The sequence below is a fragment of the Podarcis melisellensis genome, assembly GCF_964234715.1.
Source record: "Podarcis melisellensis genome assembly, chromosome: 15".
NCBI classification, from domain to species: domain Eukaryota; kingdom Metazoa; phylum Chordata; class Lepidosauria; order Squamata; family Lacertidae; genus Podarcis; species Podarcis melisellensis.
This window is the reverse complement of record NC_138532.1, coordinates 1,878,535-1,893,083: the sequence shown is the minus strand read 5'-3', so window position 1 is coordinate 1,893,083 and position 14,549 is coordinate 1,878,535. Positions and strand designations below refer to the sequence as shown.

The 14,549-nt window shown below is 48.7% G+C and overlaps 1 protein-coding gene across 2 annotated transcripts in view; it reads right to left on the bottom strand.

Moving 5' to 3' along the window:
• PDLIM2 (PDZ and LIM domain 2) overlaps nucleotides 1-9,106 on the bottom strand; it is a 60,609-nt gene extending 51,503 nt beyond the window's left edge. For both annotated transcript variants that reach the window (XM_081891083.1, XM_081891085.1), the window contains exon 1: nucleotides 9,054-9,106. The gene's annotated coding sequence lies outside the window, so the exon portion shown is untranslated. The remainder of the gene's footprint in view (nucleotides 1-9,053) is intronic.
• Nucleotides 9,107-14,549: the final 5,443 nt, after the last annotated feature.

Genomic DNA, 14,549 nt, shown 5'->3' with positions numbered 1-14,549 from the left:
GCTTTTGGCACATGCAAAACCCTTCTTGCTTTAATCCAGGTAATCCCAGATTGGTCTGCAGGTCCAGTAGACAGCTGGTTCTTTTGGCTATATGTGAAATCATTGTATTTTATATTGGTGTTACACTATTTTGTTATGTGCTATTATCTTTTGCACATCCTTCCCTTCTTGGATCCCTACAGCATGTTTTGCAACTGTTTTTTTAAAAAAAGTTGTTTTTTTAAAGTGAATGATAAACATACAAGACAGAGCCTCCTTCATCATGGCCCCACAGATGTGAAAAATGTGGAACTCCTTGCCACTGGAAATATACATCTGTTCCACCCCAGTAGCAGCTGTAGACATCTAAGACATACTTTTTGTTCAGACCTATGGACCTAGCTTCTTGGGAGAAAAGCAATGACAAACCTAGACAGCATCTTAAAAAGTAGAGACATCACCTTGCCAACAAAGGTCCGTATAGTTAAAGCTATGGTTTTCCCAGTAGTGATGTAGTGAAGAGAAGACTCCCTGGAAAAGACCCTTATGTTGGGAAAGATGGAGGGCACAAGGAGAAGGGGACAACAGAGGACGAGATGGTTGGACAGTGTTCTCGAAGCTACAAACATGAGTCTGACCAAACTGCGGGAGGCAGTGGAAGACAGGAGTACCTGGCGTGCTCTGGTCCAGGGGGTCACAAAGAGTCGGATACGACTAAATGACTAAACAACAACAACAACAATGGACCTAGCTGGTTTAAGGACTGATTCCTTTGCTGCTGCCTTACTGTGGTATTCTATGATTGTGTTAGGGTTAGGGTTAGGGTTAGGGTTAGGGCAGATTACGCATAAAAATAAAATAAATAACATGCAGGCACCACTTTAAATGTTTAAATGTTTTCAGGTGTCTTCTGCCTGAAGGATGAGTGACAGATGGCTCAAGCAGAACTCACCTGTTGCAGCTTCCTCTGTTAAAACACAGTGTGTGACCATCTTGCTAACAAGAGTGAGATCCTGCTAGCACATGATGCCTCTGCTCAAAGATCTGCACTGGCTGCTGATTTGCTACCAGACAAAATTCAAGGTCTTATTATCAGTATATAAAGCCCTTAACAGCTTGGGACCTTGCCCGCTACAAACCCATTCAACCGCTTTGATCTGCTGATTGTGCACTTTTACAAGCGCGACATGATATTTGTTCTGCATCTGCGTGTCTGTCTTGTTTTGTGGCAGCTACCTGTGCTTTGGAACTCCCTGCCTATAAACACTAGGCAGAAACTCGCCTTCAGAAAACTGCTTTAAAAAACCATTCAGCATGCCTATCCAGACATAAAATTAGTTTTGAATATTTAAAACTTTACTGGTTTTATTTGTATATTATTAATTGTTTTATGCGCACTACTTAGGGGTTGGTTTGTTTTTAATCAAGCAGTTTATAAATTCTTCAAAACAAAAAATAGAAATGTGTCCATCTTAATAGGCTTCCTCAACCGGTCAAGGCGGTTGAAACCCTAAATATGACATTGAAAGGAGTGGCGGGGGCATTGTCAGCCTGAAGGCTGCATTTCTTCATAGGCATCTCCCTGGGTGGGGCAGCGGATGTGACTCCCATCTTTATGTCGTTTCAGTTACACAAAGGTCAACCGTTTCTGCTCCTACATCTCTCCCTTCAGGCAGGCAAGAGCTTTTACTGCAGCTCCATGACACATCCCAGCCAGGCAAAAGAGCTGGAGAAGAAGGGAGCAAGGCCTGGGAGCAGAGTGATCTGGAGGAGGCCAGACAGAGGCGGGAGGGCCGCTCACTGCCCATTAAAAACATTTGGAAGCCCCATGTCCCACACGTCCCCCAAACAGGTAGGTCCCTCAGGTGGGACCCTTTCGCAGTAGCTGAAAAACTGGTAACAGATCTGTAGCTCAGCCTGGGAGCCGGAACTATCCTGCCAAGATCAAGTGACAGCAAGTGTGGTGGAGTAGTTAGAGCGTCAGACTAGGACCTGGGAGCCAGGGGTTGAATCCTCACTCAGCCATGAAGCTCCCTGGGCAACCTTGGGCCAGTCAGTCTATCTTAGCCTAACCTACCTCACCTCACAGGGTTGCTGTGAGGATCAAATACAGAGGAAGGGGCAGCACAGGGTGCCAAGCCAAGAGGGTGAATTAACAACAACAACAACAATGCTGCAACCTATATTTATAATAATAATGCTGCAACCTATATTTATATTTTACTCAAAGTTAGGGGGTGCCAAATCCTTGCTCAGGGCACCATATTACCAAAGTCTGCCCCTGGGAAGAAGTGGGGAGGCCCGTGAATGACATTTTGAGCCCTTTGGGGGAACAGAGGGACATGGATGTAGTAAATGAACCAGACCAGTGTGGGAAATTATGAGATATCAGAGAAAGGGAGAACATTGTGTTAGGAAGGAGGACTGGGAGATTCTGGCACATTCTTTGCTTAAAATAAAAATCCCAATATTAAGGTGGAGGAGCGGGAGAGAGACAGGCAGTTCCCCAGCCCAGAAGAAAGATCCACACAATTTCCTCAAGAGATATGGGGAAGTTTTCCTTTTTAGAGCTGGCAGGGCAGAGGAAAGAGACAAAACAAGCCTTAGTTCCTTCTGCCAGTCATTGGCTCTGGCTTCACCAGCTGCTGGTCTCTTTGCCTTCTGGCCGGCCAGGCCCAACGAGTGCAAGCCAGCACTGCTGAGATTTAAGGAGAGAGCAGCATCTGATGTCACTGCAGGCAGCCTTGTTATTGAGCATTTATTCTGATTTGTTTGCACAAAGGTTGTAGGGAGGATATATGGCATTGCCTGTCCACTGAGCAGTCACTCTGATTTGTTGGTGGGGAGGTTACATGGGGTTGGGTGTGAAGCAACTGTTATCTCACACTTTCCAGGGCATTTCCTCATCACTTTCCTCACCACAGAAACTCTGGTTTGGGGGGGTGTTGCACAAGAGCACCATATCCATTACTACAATGGCTCAACTTGGAATTTGCCACTGTGTGCCCTAAGTCACCATGCACAGAGGAAAAGATTCATTCATAAAAGGGGTGTGTGTTTTTTAAGGTACCCTAAAAACAGTTGTAGCTTGGTTGGTTTAAACAGGAGTTTAGACAAAAATCATGGAGGATAAGGCTAGGGTCATGTTCTTCCTCCACTGCCAGAGGTGGGATGCCTCCAAACACCAGTTCACGAGAGTTGCGTTCAGGTCCTGCTTGCTTTCTTCCCACGGACACCTGGTTGGTCACAGTGAGAAGGGGATGCTGGACTCGATGGGCCGCTGGCCAGAACTTGCAGACTCTTCTTATAGTCTTAAAAACTATCCATCGCCCTTTTACTTAGTGTGAGAGGGAAGCCTGCAAGCCGTGTTATTTCCCTGTTGCTCACTAACAGCGGTCAAATTCCCCTTCCTTGTGTACATCTAATGCATGGAGAGGACAGAGCGACTGAGCTCTGCCCCCACTGCTGGCCACGCATCCCAGTGTCTGCACATTAAGTGCAATGCTTTAAAGTAGGGACAGGAAACCGATGGCCCTCCAGGTGTCCTTGGACTTCCAAGAGCCCCTGGCATGGCCAGCTGTCAGAGGTGAAGGGAGTTCCAATGCAACAACATCTAGGAACATAGGAAGCTGCCTTCTAGGGAGTCAGAGCACTGGCCCATCCACCTCAGTTGTACCTACACTGACTGGCAGCAGCTTTCCAGGTGTAGGGAACCCTCCCAGTCCTACCTGGAAATACTGGAGGACTGGACCTGGGACCTTCTGCATGCAAAGCAGAATGTTCCAAAGAAGTGGTGTGGAGCAGCCATGTAGCCCGGAGGATTGGTTCTCCACCGCTGCTTGAAAGGGGAGCCTTAGTGCAACAGCCGTAGGCTCTGCACCCATTCAGGAACTCTGGCCACATAGGTTTTGTGACTAGGCGGAGAGCCTGCTGGATACTTTGTCTATAACATGCTGACATCAGAGTATGGAATGCTATCAACTAGATCACAGAAGAACCCTAGATTTCTTTAAAGTTACATTAAGTTAAGCTATACTCATTCGTGAGAAAGTCTTTGGGGGAAAACACACACAGAGGAAAAATCCATGCCTGCTGCCTTGCGGGAAATCATGCAAGAGAAGAAAAGGCTACACAAGTCCGGAGGGGAGTCCTGAAGACAGTTGGATGGCACCTTGTACGTCTCCTTCCAGCAACTCCTTCAGCTAAGCTGATGCTAAACATCTTTCTCTGCTTTCCTTTGGACCCCATCAGTGAGGCCGAGAAAGAGGGGAGTCTTGTTATCCGGGCAGCCCAGGACCTCCAGACACACGGCCCAGGCTTGCGCCCCAGAGAAGTCACTTTGATGCTGCTAGTGCAGCAAAAACAATGTGGGAGGCAAGCAGCAGTTGGGAGTTCCTGATCTCTGCAGCCACAGCAGGTGCTGTGATTCTCTAGCAGTTTGACTTCACCCCTAGAGGCACACTCCATTGTCTGCCGAGACAGATGGATGGCAACAACAACTCATCTTTTGATGATTTAAGTTTTTCATGGCCTTTTGAAATGGCTGAAACAAAAGAAGCTGAACGGAACCATGTTAGCCATTAGATTTAACAGTGATAAAAAGAGACCAGATGAAAGAACAACAGTGATCAAATGGCAAGTGGAGCTTTATTTGTGAGAGACTTGCTCCTACCTTACAATACTGGCTATTTTAAGGCATGCAGCAACAGCCTCCAATTGAGCCCGAGCGTCCCAAGGAAAGGCAAAACTTTCCCTCTGACACCCTCAGCTCACTTGAGAGAATCAGCAGAGTCACACCAGCCTCTGTTCACCCACATAGCTTCTCAGGAGACTAGTCCACCATGAAATCCTGAACTCCGCTCAACAGTAAAGTGAGGAAATGCTAACACAACACTCCTGATGCCCCACATTAATGCAGCCTGAATAGGATCAAACTTAGGGCCAGATCTACCTTGGTAATAAACTGAGAAATAGCAATGGATATATGAGCAAACAGTTAACACCTCATCTGGAAGGAAAGAAGGAAGAACTGGGTTTACAGCAGCCCAGCCCCAAACCTTGGCTTTATGTGTAATTGCAGCAGGATTAGGAGGTTGCTGCTTTCCCTATTGGACTGGATCAAATATTGGGGTGGATCAGCACTTGGCAGCTGATCCAAAGTAAAAGCTTCCCCCATTGTCTGGAGAGCAGCTTCCTCCAAAACACACCCTGGGGTGGGGGAGCAGATCCTGAATAGCTCAAGGGGAGGCCTGAGGGCCATGCATATTCTCTGAACTAAGAGTTGCATCCAACTCAGTTCAAAGCATAGCGAACCCACCAAAATAAAGAAACCTGTTAGTGCTACACTGGGGACACAAGCCTAAGTGCCCATGTTCCGCCAGTGCAAGGATTCCCACATGCGCAACATAGAATCTTAGCGCTGAATGGGACCCAAGGGTCATCTAGTCCAACTTTCCTTCCAGGTATAGGCAAACTCGGCCCTCCAGATGTTTTGGGACTTCAACTCCCATCATCCCTAGCTAACAGGACTAGTGGTCAGGGATGATGGGAGTTGAAGTCCCAAAACATCTGGAGGGCAGAGTTTGCCTATGCCTGTTCTAGAGATTCCCCCAACCCTTTGGAGCTGATCTGGGAAGGATGTAGGACAAGGAGCGGGGATGAAGTTCTGTCACACAAGCAGAAATCCTTGTGCGGATGGAACGCGCAATTTGAATACTGTCCTGAGTCATGCCCATTAAGTTAAGTTAGTCTACTTTGAGTAGGACTAGCATCGACTACAACCCTAAATATTACATTATATATGAAATACAAATTCTGTGTCTTGAAAAGCTGAATTCTGAAAAGTGTACCAATAATGCCAAATACTAGCAAATTAAGCTTGCTTATTCTTCATAATTAATTCTGCTTTCAATAAATACGGGGTGAGGAATTTTGCAGTGCTTTGAAGCTTTGCAACTTCTGAGAAGCTGGCTTGATGATGTTTGTCATGCATCGTCTGTAACTATCAAGTCTACCTTTGCAGCCTGAAGGACTGAAGGAACTATTTCACTTCCTAGGAGCAAAATGAAGCCTCCATGTGCAGGGGCACTATATCACTGGGACAGCATACCAAAGAGGGAAGCAACCTTGCAAACTTCCTGGAGGCATCTAGATAGTTGCTACTATAATCAAAACAGAATCAGTTTGGAAAGACAAGTCAACTCCATATGCCAAACTTGTGGGAAAGAAATTAAAGCGACCAAGCTTTCCAATGAGCCCCCCCCCCCCATTAGGAAACACAATAGGTTCTGAAGCAGATCAATGCAGGAGAACTGGAAAAGTCCTGGGGCTAGACTCCAATGAGAAGAGGAAACAGGAGGCTCCTATGAAGTCTTCTCACCCACCCAAGAATAGTCCCTGCCACACCCCTGCTGGTGTTCACAGAGCTCAGTCAAGTCACTCCTCGGCTCCTGTCATTACCACACAGCCATAAAGAGCTGTGTGAGCTGGCCAAGTCTGTGGCACACGCAACACGCAAATCAAAGTCTGAAAATGTGGGGTGCAGGGAACAGGCTTGAATGTTAAAATGAGAGGTGCTCAGGTTCACGTGCATCCAGGTGGCGCACATTCTGCCCCAGAAACGTTTTTCACTGAGAGAGATGCTGCTCTCCATCTCACTCTCTCCTAATCCTACCTGGATCCCAGAACCATCCAATGAATCTGAATGTTGGGAGATTCCAGGCAGACTAAAGAAGTTCCTCATACACAGCTAAACTACAGAATTTGCTCCAACAATAAGTAGCAGTGACCACCAGCTTGCATGGCTTTACCAGGGAACAGGATGAATTCCTGAAGGAAAAAGCCATCAGTGGCTATTAGTGCCCAGCCATGACGACTATCTCCAGGGTCTAAGGCAGGGGTCCTCAAACATTTTAAGCAGGGGGCCAGTTCACTGTCCCTCAGGCACTGTTGGGGGTCGGACTATAGTTTGAAAAAAACATGAACGAATCCCTATGCACACTGCACATATTTTATTTGTGGTGCACAAAAAACAGGAAAAACAATACAATATTTAAAACGAAGAACAATTTTAATCAACATAAACTTATAAGTATTTCAATGGGAAGTATGGACTTGCTTTTGGCTAATGAGATGGTCAATATCTCCTCCCATCTGCTCTGCCGGGCGGCGGAATGAGGCTCCCCAGCCCCAAAGTGGCCACTTTCCTGTCCCGCCTCAGAGCATAACAGCTGAAAAGGGAAAGCAGGGGGTGGCTGACCTCCCCCCCCCCCCCCCGTGGCTGCCTCACTCAAGTTTCTTGCCTCACGCAGCGCAGCCAAAGGAACTCTCAGCCACGGACCAGAGAGAGAGAGAATGCAAAAGCGCCGACCAGCCTGCTGCGCATGCGCAGGATCACATCATCCCTCCTGTTGGATGCACACCGCCCCCCTCCCCACAACCAACCAGCCACACGCGCTATGAACAGACGCCGGATGCCAAGGTCGCACTCGCACATGGGATGCTGTACTTCCTTTCGCCATAGACCCATCAGACAGCGATGAGTTCTGCAATTGCTGGCCAGGCTGGGTTCAGGACCCTGACGGGCCGGATCTGGACCACGACCTGTAGTTTGAGGACCCCTGATCTAAGGCTGGCATCACAAGCAGGGAGAGTGCTGCTGTTATGTAGCTATTGAATGGAGAGAAAGACACTCTGCACATGCTCAAGGGCACGCAGTTCTTTATTATATTAGCTGGCAATGAGAACCAATTTCAGGGCAAACCTTTCGGAGGAGGGACTGAATCAGCAAGCCCACCAGAGACAGACCTCCGTTCAGAGACAACATTGACACAAGGATTAGACGAGGCACAGGCAAACTCTCCCTTCCAGGTGTTTTGGGACTACAACTCCCACCATCCCTAGCTAACAGGACCAGTGGTCAGGGATGATGGGAGTTGAAGTCCCAAGACATCTGGAGGGCCAAGTTTGCCTATGCCTGGACTAGACTCTTTCTGGGGGTAAGGGGGTCGGGGAAAGACTCCGGGCACCTTAAATCTAAGAAAATGTATTGAGGCATAAGCTTTCCTGCACCCGATGGCGTCAGCTTGTCCTCCGCTAGCATTCAAGGTCTCTTCCATAGCCACACACAACAGGGTGGGATTGTGCTGGGAAGGACTGAAAGGTGCGCTCCCTGACCCATCCCAGACAAGTGAGGGCTCTCTCAAACCAGATCCATACTAGAGAGCTTCTCTCCGCCGGCAGGTTCCCCTCGTGCCACGTCAGTCACGATAGCCATGGCCCTGCAGATGCTGCTGGAATGCTACTCCCATAATCTCTGGCCAGGGGGATGGGGTCCCACAAGGGCTGGAGGGTGACAGGCTCCCCACCCCTGATTTGAGGAGAGCTTCCTGAAGTCCTGCTGATCTCCATGTGATGGATATACCCCGAGCCAAAAAACAGACACACCTGCTCACCTCTCCCTTCCTCTGGCAAACTGCAGACTGGAAGCTCCAAGCACAAGAGCCTGTCCGCTTGAATTCTGTGAAGAGCCTTGGCACCCTTTCCAGGAGGAGAGGAGCACAGAAGGACAGAAGGAGTTGGGAGGAAGAAGCCAGATCTCTCTCTCCCTGAAAGGGGAGCCCGTCAGTCGCCCGACTCGCGAAGCCTCTTGGATGCCCCTGAAACGCCAGAATGCGAGTCTCGTTCGCCCGGCGAGGGATCTGTTTGCTCTTATTTACAGATCTCCTTTAAGCTACAGCTAAAAAGAACAATTGAAGTCATGCGACCAGAACAGGGCAATCAAAACTAAGAGCCCCCACCCTTTCCCCAATAAAAAGACACCGGAGAGAAAAGTAGCTTGCTTAATTTGATTGCGGAAAGCATCCCCGAAAGAAATAGGAGCGAGGGGATTTGTACGGTGCGCGCAAAATCTTCAAGAGGCAGGGAGTTCCAAAGGACGGGGAGGACGGGACGCCCCTCGGGCAAGATCTTGGTTCTTCCCTCCCCGGCCCAGAACCCGCAGCCCGAGTCTCGCCCGAGCGGAGCTCCTGCGCCAACTTCACCTGTCGGGCTGCCCCCCCCCCCCGGACACTCACCGCGGGACGGGGCTCGGGGGCCCCAAGGTGCCGAGGGAGAGGCCGGGCGGCGGCGGCGGCTGCGGGAAAGCAGCGCAGCGCAGCAGCGGGCGGAGGAGGAGGCGGCGGCTGCTGCTGCCCCGGGCGCCCCGAGCTGCTCTGGCCGCGCGCCGCCTCCTCCTCCCGGCTCCGGCGAAGGGGCGGACGCGCCTCCCTGGTGGGCCGGCGGCGGCGGCGAAGGGCGCGGAGGCGAGCGCCTCCTTCCGGAGCCCCGGAGCCCCTGCAGGCTGCGCCGGGGAAGGCGGCGGCGGCTGCTGGCCTGCGGCTTGGCTCTCGCTGCGCCCGGCGGCCGAGAAGAGACCGCGGCAGACTGAGGCGCCCACGCGGCGCCCGGCTGGCTCTTGACGGGAGAGCGAAAAAGCCTGGCTTGAATGCCCCAGATGGGCTTGGACCACAACTCCCGTCATCTCGGACCGCTGGTCCTGCTAGCTAGGAATGATGGGAGTTGTAGTCCAACCCCATCTGGGCTGAGAAAGACCTCTGGCCCCCGTCCCCATTGCTTGCGCACAACAACCCTGCGAGGGAGGTTAGGCAGAAAAGACTTCCTCCAGGGAACGCGGTGGCTGAGGGAGAATGAAAACCTGGCTCTCCCCAACTGCAGTCCAGTATTTTAACCACTACACCTCCTGGCTCTCAACATGCTGCTCGATCAAAATCTAGGGCTGACTAGTCCATCATCTCACTTCCAGCAATAGGTGCTTCGGATAAACCCAAAAGCAGGGGTGTGGCATCTGTGGCCTTCCAGATGTTGCTGGACTTCAGCCCGGGTTGCCCTTGACCACAAGCTCTGCTGGCCGGGGAAGATGGGAGTTAGACCAACATCATCTGGAAGCACAGAGGCTCTCCATTCTGGGCTGGGGGGAGAGACAAAAGCCCTCCCAGGTTGCACTGCCCTCTGGGAACATCCATCTTAATGCAAAGAAGCTAAGGCTGCAACTGTGAACATTTTCTTTGTAAACCACATTGAGCTTTCTTACAATCAAGCGGTGTATACATGTTATGCAATCAATAGAAACCCATAACGTCAATGGGAGTAAGCTTCCTGGAGTTCTGTGGGGCTCACTTCTGAAAACATTCACACGTCTAGGACTGGGCTGCGCTGCCAGTGGTGGCACCATCAGCGTAGGGCTCTGGGGCAGAAGTCCAGGGTAGTCCAGTAGGAGCAGGAGGGCCCTAGCACAGCAGCATGGGCTTGCCACATCTTGAAATGTGAAGTACTGCGATGCGTCTTGCTTTCTGAGGAGCTGCCCACTGTAAGACCATTGAGCCCAGAGGAAGGAGTGTGGTTCCATGACAGAGCATCTGCTGTGCATGTAGGCAGCCTGAAGCTCAGACTCTGGCATCTCCAGGGGGGGCTGGAGAGCCTCTGCCAACCAGTGTAGACAACACCAACACCCCTCCTACGCAGGTCGAGACAACAAGGGGCAGCAGCAGCAGCAGCAGCACCTGCATCCTTGAGGAACCAGCAGTGGTCCCCTGATGCCAGCACAGATTGTGTCTGAACTCACCTGTGAGTAAACAGGGCATTTTAGACTTGGGGCTTAATGGCCTTGCCTCCCTTAGATGGTGATGTGTATCGCTTCACTTGTTTCAAAATATGGCAAGCCAGCCCTGCTACCTCTGGGACCCTTTCTGCCCATGCCAGTGAGCTGAGCCCAGGGTGTCTGCCCCAAAGTCCTGCCCTGGCAATAGCCCCTTGCACTCAGTGGGGCTTGCTGCTGCTGTTGGCCTCTGCCTGTCCAGAGAGACGATGGAGTGCTCCTCCGGGGGTGAAGTCAAACTGCTGTGTCAGCAGCACCAGTGTGACCTCCTTGGGGCACAAGCCTGGGCCGTTGGTATGGGGGTCCTGGGCTGTCTCCCTCTCAGCCGTACTGATGGGTCCAAAAGAAATCAGAGCAATACATGTGGCACCCGCTGGACCGCAGGAGCTGCCAGAAGGAGGCAGACTTCCAAATCACAATGAATGAGCTCTTGCCTCACTGGCCTTGCAAAGAGATGGTCTTACATCTGGCCTTTCAACTTCAGCAAATTTTGAATTTGGTTTATGAGACTTTTGACACCATATTTTAGTTAAAAACAAGGGCACAGCTCAGGCCTATGCATTCTCTTGGGAGATGTAAGCCCCTTCAGTTCAACAGGACTTGGTCCCTCCCTAATAAAGGCACTGCAGCCTTAGAAAAACTGACCTGAAAGAGTGAAACCAGAATGGAGGCAGGGTGGGCAATGTCTTGCCTCTCCCACCAAATTTAATCACTTACTCCAATGATAGAATGTTTGCGCTATAAATGAAAGTGCAAATCTCACTGTGTCTCTTTGGTTCCACACTTTGTAATCCATTAAAGCTGAAGGAAACAGAATTGTCATGCATTAGAGAGGGCAAGAAGGGGAAACCTGCAGATTCAGTTCTTACAATTTAGCTCATTAAAAATGCTTAGACTAACAATATTTTAGTACCAGCTGACCTCTCTCATCTCCATATCTGAGGGAAGTATCTTGAACTGACTTTAGCAATCCTCTCTGCGAAGGCTTATTTACTAAAAACTTTTAAAAAGAAATAAATGTGTTGCATTTCAGCAAAATAATGGTACGAAAGCAAATATGCTTTTATTTCTCAGTGGGGCAGCACATGCTGCAGTGCAGATCCTAGGTTTGTTTGTTTATTTACGGAATATCAATTTTATATCTGATGAAATGGTTTTGCTGTTTTTGGAATTTGATTATTAGTTTTGCTGTTTTAGAGTTTGTTAAATTGATTTTAGTGTTTGCAGAACTTGTATTCTGTGTTTTCATTGAATCATAGAATCACAGAATTGGAAGAGACCACAAGGGCCATCGAGTCCAACCCCCTGCCAAGCAGGAAACACGATCAGAGCACTCCTGACATATGGTTGTCAAGCCTCTGCTTAAAGACCTCCAAAGAAGGAGACTCCACCACACTCCTTGGCAGCAAATTCCACTGTCGAACAGCTCTTACTGTCAGGAAGTTCTTCCTAATGTTTAGGTGGAATCTTCTTTCTTGTAGTTTGGATCCATTGCTCCGTGTCCGCTTCTCTGGAGCAGCAGAAAACAACCTTTCTCCCTCCTCTATGTGACATCCTTTTATATATTGGAACATGGCTATCATATCACCCCTTAACCTCCTCTTCTCCAGGCTAAACATGCCCAGCTCCCTTAGCCGTTCCTCATAAGGCATCATTTCCAGGCCTTTGACCATTTTGGTTGCCCTCCTCTGGACACGTTCCAGTTTGTCAGTGTCCTTCTTGAACTGTGGTGCCCAGAACTGGACACAGTACTCCAGGTGAGGTCTGACCAGAGCAGAATACAGTGGCACTATTACTTCCCTTGATCTAGATGCTATACTCCTATTGATGCAGCCCAGAATTGCATTGGCTTTTTTAGCTGCCACGTCACACTGCTGGCTCATGTCAAGTTTGTGGTCAACCAAGACTCCTAGATCCTTTTCACATGTACTGCTCTCAAGCCAAGTGTCACCATCTTGTATTTGTGCCTCTGATTTTTTTTTTTGGCCAAGTGCAATACTTTACATTTCTCCCTGTTAAAATTTATCTTGTTTGTTTTGGCCCAGTTCTCTAATCTGTCAAGGTCGTTTTGAAGTGTGATCCTGTCCTCTGGGGTGTTAGCCACCCCTCCCAGTTTGGTGTCATCTGCAAATTTGATCAGGATGCCCTTGAGTCCATCATCCAAGTTGTTGATAAAGATGTTGAATAAGACCGGGCCCAAGACAGAACCCTGTGGCACCCCACTAGTCACTCTTCTCCAGGATGAAGAGGAACCATTGATGAGCACCCTTTGGGTTCGGTCAGTCAGCCAGTTACAAATCCACTGAGTGGTAGCATAGTCAAGACCGCATTTTATTCCGCTTTTATTGTGTGCACCTGCTTTGGTGGCTTAATGATTTGAAATGGTCTATAAATGTGTTTAATAATAATTATTTATTATTTTTAAAGATTTATAAACCTCTCATATAAGTATCAGATAGTGTACAACCCCCAATCCCACAAAATAAGTATATATCTATTTGTTCACCATGACCAATATAGATAAAATACAATACCAATAGATGATCAATAATAATTTAAAGTATAAGGCAACAAAGTCTTAGGTGGATAAAAGTCCTAAGCATGTATCTAAAATAGTAGATTGTTGGTGGATTCCTTAACTTGAATGGCAATAAATTCCATATTAAGGATGACTTTAATCCTCGTCATCTTCAGGTAGGGCTGTAAGAAACCACTGCCTGAAACCCTTGGAAACTGTCAGCCAATGGCCTTAAGAAGTATGAGGCAGATTCCTGGGCGCTTTATTGTGTGTTACTGTTAGCACCCATCTGTCTTGAGAGAGAAGGGAGTGAAATATTTGTGAGGGGCAGGGAGAATATTGTCCTTCCCAAATGGCACCCTAGACGATGGCACCCTAGACAGCCCCTCTGCACAGGCAATATAAAAAACTGAAGGCATGTCCACAAAATAGGTTTGTGTCTGGAGCCAGAGAGAGGTCTTTTGTTTTGCCCTGAAGCCTAATTCCCTCTGTCTCTTGAGGTCAGTCAATAAACTCTGTAAAACCCTAAAGTGACTAAGGCTGGGAGGCAGCTGACAAAGACAGACCCAGCCAAGCTCAGGTATGTTGCTCAGCCTACCTGCGTGCTAATCTCTGTGTACACTTGACTACTGAAAAACAAGCATGTCATTCTGCTGTGGGCAGGGACATCTAGGGACAGAGACAGAAGATCAATGGGTTGTATCCAATGGTAGTCCTACTCAGGGTAGACCCATCAAAGTCAATGGGTGTGATAATCTAGATTCACTAAGCTCAGTGGGCTTACTCTAAGTAGAATTTTGTTGGCAACAACCCAATTGCATTCTCTCTCTCTCTCAACACTTTTATATACAGAGGAAGTATTTGCATCTCAGAGGCTTAAATTGCCATTTTTTGCTTTTACTGACCTGCTCATGTGCCTGCAACAGCAGCTTGATATGTACCATGTGGACATATCAAGCTAACAAAATAAAAGTGATGTGAAAATCTTCAGCTACGCAGTTTCTGCGCATCCAGTTATTGTTAAAGGAAGAGGTAACAGTAAAGGTAAAGGGACGCAGGTAGTGCTGTGGTCTAAAACCAAGGAGCCTCTTGGGCTTAGAATCATAGAATCATAGAGTTGGAAGAGACCACAAGGGCCATCGAGTCCAACCCCCTGCCAAGCAGGAAACACCATCAGAGCACTCCTGACATATGGTTGTCAAGCCTCTGCTTAAAGACCTCCAAAGAAGGAGACTCCACCACACTTCCCAAGGGACAGGGCTTCTAGAGTCAATTTGTCTACCTCCCACCTGTCAGGGCTCCCAAAATTAGCCATTTAAGATAGTGCTCTCTTGCTCTCTGCCTTTGTGGGATCTTCAGTCTGTGGACGCTTTAGAAACAACACAGCAAGAGCCACAC